General features: G+C 44.8%; 1 long non-coding RNA gene across 1 annotated transcript; it reads left to right on the top strand.

The window, feature by feature from the left end:
- The first annotated feature begins 210 nt into the window (after positions 1-210).
- On the top strand, positions 211-8,702 carry LOC146045401 (uncharacterized). The gene is made up of 2 exons (XR_014465431.1): positions 211-279; positions 8,181-8,702. It is a non-coding gene; the product is annotated as an uncharacterized LOC146045401 (long non-coding RNA).
- Positions 8,703-9,683: the final 981 nt, after the last annotated feature.

Genomic DNA, 9,683 nt, shown 5'->3' with positions numbered 1-9,683 from the left:
CGACTCATTGACAGACACACCTTTTAACCTCCACACCCTTCTCTTTTACTCCAGTCTCCTTCTACCAGTCTTGTCACCATGTTTGTGACTTCTGCTCCAGGGTTTATCAAACATTTACAGCTGAGGTTAATGGTTAACGCCGGGCTCAGGGCTGGGCTGCACACCCCCTCCCTAAGGTGGTCAAAAAGATAGGAGTCTGTAACAGAGTCTCTCATTTTCCTTACTGGCCCAGCAGATGCACTGACAGGCTGGCTGCTGCTTCTAGAGCTAAGGACACTGGTAAGTCTACAGCGCGCACCTTCCGAGCGGCAGAGTGGTAAGGGACATGTATGAGGGAGAGAATACTCCATATTAGCACGTGCGGTGTCAGTCATTCTGCTGAACTTGTCCTTAGTTCACAGGACCCGCTCCATGAGGGAGAAAATGCTCTGTTCCTGGACTTCCCTGGTAATGTATGATTGCCAGCACCTGTGGTGAAACACCTTTCTTATCAATTACCTAGCTCCCCACAGGTGATGGCAATCATACATTACCAGGGAAGTCCAGGAACAGAGCATTTTCTCCCTTATGGAGGGGGTCAGGTAGGCAAATATGCCTTAGATACAGGCTAAGTGAAAAATACATAATATGTATCATATTTGCTCCTTCCAGCTTCCTAAAACTAGTTATTCTTGCAATATATGATACAGTGCATTTGATGCTGCAGAAGAACATACTGAGAAGAAAAGGGACAAGTAACCAGAGCAGTATCTGTATATAAAAGAACAGAACTGTAAAGAAATTAACAAAAATTATAATACATTGAAAGTGAATCACACATAATGGTGTCTGTCCCTTTGTACCCCGGCTGCTATGGGGCAGAATGTGGGGCGACAGACGTGTGACTTTAGATGCGTTTTATATGAACACCACACATTGAGCACACAGGGAAAAGTTCACTTTTGAACTTTGTAGCATGAACACGAGGCTGAGCGTACACGATAGAGCAGGGTTGCCTACCTGACCTTCCCTGGTAATGTATGATTGCCATCACCTGTGGTGAAACACCTTTTTTTTTATCAATTACCTAGCTCACCACAGGTGCTGGCAATCATACATTACTATGGAAGTCCAGGAACGGAGCATTTTCTCCCTCATGGAGAGGGTCAGGTAGGCAACCCTGTGATAGAGTAAAGGCTCCTCGCCTCTACACTGTAATAGAACCAGGTTCTAAACACTAATCCCAAATGGTAACTTAAGGCACCCTATCAGTCCAGGCTTAAGGATGCTTGAGCACGGGTGTTACTACCTCAGTTAATTTTACTTAAGGTCCATACACACTTTGCGACTATGCTCAGCGTGTATGTACAGCGATGATGACAATCACCGCTGCGGGGAAAGCCACTCAGTGCATACACACTGAGAGGCTTTCCCCCTGCCCGGCGCAGAAGGAGGGGGAGGACGGCTTTGCATAGCGCAGAGTTATGCAAAGCCGGCCATCTGCTGGTATTATCAGCAGATGAGCAGCTTTCCCGGTGATGTTGCGAGAGCACGCAGCAGCGCTCATCGCCGGGCCATACACACTGGGCAGCTTTGAGCTGAAAGCTGCTGAAACAGGCTGTTTTGAGTGGCTTTCAGCTCAAAGTCCCCCAGTGTGTATGGGCCTTTATTCACCTGTGCTTATCCATGGATACACTTAACAACTGGACTGGTGGGGTGCCTTAAGGAAAGCTAAGAAGCAGAGTGGAGACCTGAGCACACGTCTCCACTCTTATCACTGTTTCATACATACGCCTCTGTTTGGAAACCACTGCCCTAATCCTCAAGTACCACCAACAAGTCATGTTTTCTGAATTTCTTTCATCATAAGCAGATGAGTTAAACTAATTTGCTGGGTCAATAATTATCCCACCTGCTTCCACAGGCAGGAAACCTGAAAACATGCCTGCAGTGCTTGAGGATTACGACTGAGATCCTCTGTAAGAAAGGTATGCACTAAGAAATAGCCCGGCCTCAGAGCAAAGGTCTGTACAATCTGAATTATGAAAGAAATTATGTCAGGGACTGAGCATTTAAATGGGGACTTGCACTGTAGTTTGCATACATAACACATCCTCATTAGGTCTACTGGTTTTAGGTACTAGACTTCTTTTCAGACTTTATTTCCAAAATGTGTTTGTGTGTGTATATATATTATATTAGTCTTATTTCCTCTGCTATACACTACTACAGGGTATATACACATATTACATTCAGATGTGCAGATTCTAGCTTTAATCTATTTTTTTTTTTATTTTATAATCCATTCCCCCCATGCAAATCCCCCCCCCCCCCCCCCCTTTTTAAATTATTTCCGGGGAAGAGGGAGAATGTACCAAAACCTACTGTTGCTCCCTTTTATTAAAAGACATTGGTTACAAGGCAACCATTTGTCACAAAATATGAGATTTAGGGGGGTATTCAATGCAGGGTCACGACTGTCGGGCTGGGGCGTCAGCCGTCACCCTGTTCCGTTCCGTTCTCAGCCAGCTTGACACTGAATTGGCAGATGAGACCCAAAAGGGGGCGTCGCCACAAGATGCAGACAGAAATCACCGAGCTGCAGCCGGGAGCCCGACTGCTTGTGAAGTCGGGCACGTCCTGCCAAGATCCCGGTTCAATGCTCTCGAGGAAGACTGCATTCAATAGGGCAGCGCCACTATTTCTCCTTCGGGAATAGCGGCGGGAGATTGAATACCCCCCTAAGGGCTCTTGTTCGTTCATCCACTTTGTTTTAATTGCCTGGTATCAAACTGAATAGCTGTATAAAAATAAAATGCATGGTTCTAAGCTGTGCTGTAGTGGTACCACGCGCATGCACACTTTAGTGCCTTTTCACAAGTGCAATTTATTGTGTCTGGGTGTCAGCTCCTGGTGTTTCTTGGTGCAACTGTAACTGATACTTCACTCATGCATTATGCGTTACCGCCTTCTCTAAATTTTAATATTGAATGTACATTGAAAATGATCACATAAAAGTCCAAGCTCTATGACACACACCTGGCAATGGTATTGCATAGGTACCGTATCATAAATATTGGGAAATTTGAGTTTAAAAATACAACCTTTCCTCAAAGCTTTATACAGCTTCCATCAGTGAATGTTATGGGGCATACACACAGGCCGATGTAAGGACTATTTTATAAGCAATCTGACTAGATTGCTCAGAAATGAAGCAGGGATCGCTCTGTGTGTATACCCCACGATGGCGGTGATGCGCAGTGCCATAGCCTGAATAGAATTTTTACTGCATACAGTATAAATCTAGACATCGCCAGTGTTCTCTCTCCAGAGAACACTGGCCATGACAGATCGCTCACAACACATCGCTGGTGATCTGTGCTAAGCAATCTGTGCTTAACTGGATCGCTCAGCACAGAGGCCCACTTGCCCCGTGTGTATTGGGCATAACTCTGTGTAATTGGTAAAGTTGAGATCTCTGTAAATATATGGGATAACCCACTACACACATGCAGAAAGAGATCTCGTGGTCATGGGCCTTAATTCTGGTTCACTCGCAAAGGCAAATTCCTTCTCAAATGGACAAAACCATGTGCACTGCAGGTGGGGCAGATATAACTTGTGCAGAGAGTGTAAAGGTGCATACAGACGGGGCAATATGATGGAAAAAAAAAAACGCGATTGGAGTGTGCACCGGCGATAAATTGCCGGGTGCGCTCTCCCATTTTCAGCCCCCTAATGGTCACTGGTCAAAGGAGCATGCACCTCAGGGACCATCTCTGGTCGCTGATGAAAACGGGACACAGAGCAATATGATTGCTGAGCAATATATTGCTAGCAATCATATTGCTCCGTGTGTACACAGCATATACAAAGACCGGTGACTTCACTTCTGTAAACTTAACATAACCTGTATGTTAAAACTATGATGTAAACCACAGACTAAAGGGGCATACACACACATGCAGAAATTTGTGCGAAGCAATTTTGCTTAAGCAAAAAAAGGCCGGGTAGTGGTTCAGAATGACATTGCGATCAGTATCTCTCATTGTGTACACACAGAGAGATTTGCAGTCACTTGCTAAGCAATTTGACTAGATTTGACTGCATGCACTGACTTGCAGGAGATAATTAATCTCTCGGAGCATACACACGGAGATCTGTGCTTACTTTCTAAGCAATCTAGTCAGATTGCTTACAAAATAGCACAAAATAGCTCCATGTGTATGCCCATGAGAAGCAATAATTATAAATAGTCCATGTTACCATGGCAAGATAACTGCTTACACATACTCCATTTGTTTTATGGCAATTTATGTATTACAGATTTCTAGAGTAACATCACATGGCCTCGCCTTGTACAGTCCTCAATGACTATGACTAGGTGTATTATTATTTTTTTAACCTAGATAAAATTCCCTGGCAAGGTAGAGATGTGATATGAGTACTGGGAATGTGATCATTTGGTGGGGAAATACATTTTGAAGAGCAAATAGTTTCCATGTAAACATCATGCAAGCAGTCTGCACTATTTTTACGCACACGCTATCAATCATAGCTCAGTAAGTCTTCTCGGAAGTGACCTAGAATGGAGAAACTGTATATTACCTATACACTGTAAGGAGACACCAGTGGACTTCAACCTTTCGCACTGCACCAGGGTGTGGTCAGGATTACTAGAACTACGTGTAATGGGCGCACGCACGGTGACTGTCTGTAACAGGTTATGTGCTAAAGGCCATGGGGGAGATGTATTGGGCTGTGGAGAGATATAAAGTACCAGCCAATCCACTCCTAACTGCAATGTTATAGGCTGTGTTTGAAAAATGACTGTTAGGAGGTGATCGGTTGGTCGTTTATCTCTACTTTATCATTGTCTAAGGCTTAGTACATCTATCCCAATGTCCCAGCTGCAGTGCAAGGTGCGTTCCTGTATGCCTCGCATTGTAATCACACATCATATGGGCTACTATGACTATTTGATGCAGGCCATAGCCCTTGCTGGGATCACATACAATACACTGTATGCAAAAGGACCGCCTACAATGTATTGCATGTAATCCAGCCACCCAGAAGCCACCGAGTGAGTTGGCGGGGTATCAAATGCGATACCTCACCCTAGTGGATGTCGGCCATAGGTATAGCAAGCTGCCTTTACCAAGTGTAGCATTAACTCTGCAGGAGGTCTGCAGAACAGGGGTGGTCTCTGGCTCCTGGACAACTGCCCCCCCCCCCCGCCCCCCCCCTGTGGGACATTGCCAGCTGTGGCAGGGATAGCAGTAACGTTTCTAGATAGCAGGACAGTTGGGACATATACAGTAACTCACATTCACCTTAGCAGATGACCTAGACATTGCCTCTTCCTATTTCAGAACAGGAAAGGGTGTGGCAGTTGTACACTGTGGCATGAACATGTGCCCCCCCCCCTCCCTATCCCTCTTAAACTATTACTGCCACTCATACCAAGGGAGGGACTTGAACTTTGGACTAGAACTGTTGCTTTCCTCTGCAGGCCGCAGAACTGACTAGGGGGTTGGTTGAACATGTTATATTGCAGGAAGGACAACTTTTAATATACGCAATGTTATTGATCTTTGAAGAGTACTTGTTTAGTATAATGTATCCGCTTTTAAAAATGCCCTATTTAATTGTGAAAATCATATGTACTTCCATCCTAACCCTCTCAAGACAATTTGGGCCAATTGAGTTACACATAACTGCAATTACCTGTTAATTTTGCTTGCATGACAATCGCTGAGAGCAGAAAATGTCAGTGAGATATCCAGCCAAGTCACCAGAATCCATTCTGGTGGCTGTTTGTGGCTATTTGGATCAGACTCTTAAGCTGCATACACACAAAGGTAGCTAACAAGATCACTTACTATTTCCCTTGAACTCCCAGGAGTTACAGAATGAAAAATATAGTGCATACACACTCATACCTCCCAACTGTCCCAGTTTTCTGGGACGTTCCCACTTCCTGCCTGGGGCCGGCAGCAAGGGGCGTAACTCCCATAGGTGCAGGGGGTACAGCTGCTATGGGGACCAGAGCTGAGAAGGGCCTACTTTGCCTGTCAAAGTATCATGTGCTGTATACATTTTTCAGCATAAGGTGATAAATAGAGGCCCTTACAAACGGATGTAATGCGGGGGGTGGCTGCCGTGGATGTAATGTAATACGGGGGGGGGGGGAGGCCATGGATGTAATGTAATGTGGGGGGGAGGGCCCTCACCTGCTGCTTTCTGACGGCTCCTAATGGGCACTATGTGCACTATAGCGCATGTGCAGCAGCCCTCCCGTGGCCATTTTGGATGTGGGCAAAATGCCGCGGCCCAGATAGCCCAGGGGGGAGTTTGGCCGGCTCATTTTTAAGGAGTTTTTGCTCGGCCCACCGGGAAAGTGGGCCATTTCCCGGTGGGCCGAGCCAAAACTCCTTAAAAATGAGCCGGCGGGCCAATCCGCTCCTGCCTTGAATCACTGACTAAGATTAGAAAAGTCATCAGCCTGATGGTCAGCAACATGGAGTTGCGCCCCCATTCTGAGAAGGTCAGGACCCACAGTTTGATAACTACTGCACTACATGATTTTAAATTATAAAGACAAAGATTAACATAAAAGTCCCATACACACTATACAGCACCAATTATAAATGGGACAAATTTGTTTCGGTGTGCCGCGAATGAGACTTACGTGTGCGTGAGATGCTCGCGCACCCCATCCATGTGAAGCTCAAAAGTCCCCATCAGTGTGCCGAGATGGGTCACTCAAGCACGCCGGCGGCGTAGCTTGACGTGGTCCATCTGAATATTCTGCCTTAACCGCACGGGGCTTTATACTTCTTAAGTGTAGAATTGCTTATCACACTGGAGCTACAATATGTGAATGAGAGCTTGTGTGTTCTGTGTATATTCCCTACAATCTCTTACCTGGTGTGCCCGTTCTTTTACATCTGCACATACAGTATGTTTTGGCGGCTCTCAGTTGATGGATATGAAACAGCAGATTTCTCTTTTTTCCCTCATCTGACACTAAAATTGCGATTTACATATCTCATACATAAATACATGCTGTACAAATAAATGGAAAAAAATGATATATTGGGAGAGAAAGAGAGAAACCACAGCAATCATATTTAAATACATGTTCTGAGTAATTGAAGTAGGCGTGTGTAAGCTCTCACAAGTATTTTGATATATTAGTGCTATGATGGTGGTGGGAGTTTTGTAGGTTCACAACCAGCGGAGGCTCTAGCACTGACCACATAGTGTGGGGGAGAACGGCTTAGCACATATTCACATCAATGTTATGATGTATGTAACATAATTGCTGGTTGGTTCCATCATACCTCCCAACTTTCAGGAGGGACGCGTGTGCCATAGGCATCCCTGAAAAAGGGGACGTGGTCTATACCTGTGATGCTCCCACGAGGTCACGCCCCCATTTTCACCGATATGGGGGCATGAAAAGACGCATTTCGCACAGCGTCTTTCCACGGGTAACAGGGGGACGACATTACTAGACCCTGGGCGGGACGTGGGAACATCCCCCAAAAAAGGGACATTCCCGCGGAAAACGGGACACTTGGGAGGTATGGGCTCCACGAGGGATTGGCAGTGCTTCTAAGCCCACCCCGGTCGCACATTGGTTACTTTCCCAGGAGTCTGAGGGTGGGCTTAGAAGGAGTGCGGAGCTTTATGCTAAGTCCCTGGTGCTGTACAGTGCTTGATACACACACAGCGCTGCCGATTCCTGGGGGAACCATCCAGCACATATAAACATACATGTTCTGATGTATGTAATATATGTACCAAGTTTATCCCCTGCAGTACCATATGTGGCCGGAGCTGCAGTGCACATTCTTTCTGCAGAACGATTCATTAATGTTAGTTGCTTCAACCTCACTACAAAATTATTTTAAAGTGTCTGTAGCAATGGACACAAATATCTCTTCATTTCTTTAACGATAGATACAAATTTGGCTGTTGGAAATTCTTATTGGAACAGATGAATGTACATATACTCAGCACTCTGCTAGGCCTAATCTATTCTAGTGGTAAATCATAATTATACTAAAGTATTACATCACAGACACCTCTGTAACACCCATGAAATATGTGACCTACTGCTTATTATTTGAGTGGCAATCGCATAACAACATTTCCAACCTCTCATATTCCCCTTGTTCTTCTTGTCATTACAGGTCAGTCACGGACAATGTACTAGAATACCACCCACCTCCCAATGTTATATATTGATGCTCATGGCTTGTAACAGCAACTCCATGTGGAAGATGGAGATAATATTCCAGTGGAGATGCTGTTATCTGTGGTGGACATCCATACATCTTCAGCGAACCTTCATCCACGCGAGCCATTCCAGCAACAGAGATTGTGTCATTTCAGAGGGACATATTTTAGTACTGTAGAATATGAAAATGCTTAGAAGAGCTTTTGATGTGTATGAAATGATATATACGCAGTGGGAGCCTGTCTTGTTACACGCTTGCCTTTTAACTAATAGAATGGGTGATCCAATTCTTATGAGACGGAACGACATCCAGTTGCATCTGTCCGTAGATCCGTAACTCACCTTCTTCAGTATGTCCTCAGTTATTCACCAATTGCTGCCTCCTGTTGATAAATGTTTACTACTGCATTTACCTCATTTAGTCCTACAGTGTTACTGAGTACCCTGCAATAACTAAAAGTGTTTACCAAGCATCTACTAGGTCAAATATATTTAATAGATAACATATATTTTAGATTTACTGAAAGTACCTTCTATGGGGAGATGTGCTAAGCCTTGGAACTACAGTACAAGCCAATCAGAACCTTACTGCCATGTTACATGTTAGGAGCTGATTGGTTGGTATTTCTCTTCACATTATTACTTTCCAAGGTGTAGTACATCTGTCCCTATGGAATACATACTAATGACCGGTGAATGAGATGCCAGCAGTCTGAATACCAAGACCGGCAGTTAGAAATCCTGCGGCGCTATTCTCCCACAATAAGACATAGAAAAAACACCTCTAGTGTGCATGTGTTTAGGGAAGACTAGATGGCCCAAGTGTTTCTTATCTGCAGACAAATGTTACGTTTCTTTGCTCACCTTATCATTTGACTGAACACCCCAGGCTGGGAAGGACTACAAAACGATGTGACCGCCTTACTCAGAATATTTCAGGAAGTGATCTTTGGAAAAATAGATCTTCCAAATCTAAAGAACATTTGGTATACAGAACATTTGAAATCTGGCTTTTCTATGGTTTCTGTGCGGCTCATTCTCCCACAGTTTGCTCATATCGTAGTGTTAAAAGAGTGCACGGGTCTATGACCTATGATTTGACAGCCAGGGGATATGAAATCTGCCTGTCAATTCTGTAGGCCACAGGTGCGTTCAGCTTGCTAGTCTGCGTTATAAATCCGGATTACCAGGATCATGTCAATGTCCGAAATGGGAAAAAACAGAACTAGCAATTGTCAATATCCAGCCGATAACATGCACGGGGCAATTTCAAAGGGCGCCCATGAGAGCATTTCAGTTATTTCTTCTGACGCACCCAAAAGCACTAAAATACTGCTCACATTGCGAAAGGTCCTGTTTGGGCACCCAAATAATGATTAAATCACCCCCATAAAGACAGTTAAGCACAGATACATTGTTTTGTCATCATGATGGTGCCACGTGGTGGCTGACAGGG

This window comes from Crinia signifera, chromosome 11, assembly GCF_055691185.1.
Source record: "Crinia signifera chromosome 11, ASM5569118v1, whole genome shotgun sequence".
Lineage (NCBI taxonomy): Eukaryota > Metazoa > Chordata > Amphibia > Anura > Myobatrachidae > Crinia > Crinia signifera.
Note: the sequence above shows the minus strand (reverse complement) of the source record. Positions and strands in the feature narration are given on the sequence as shown.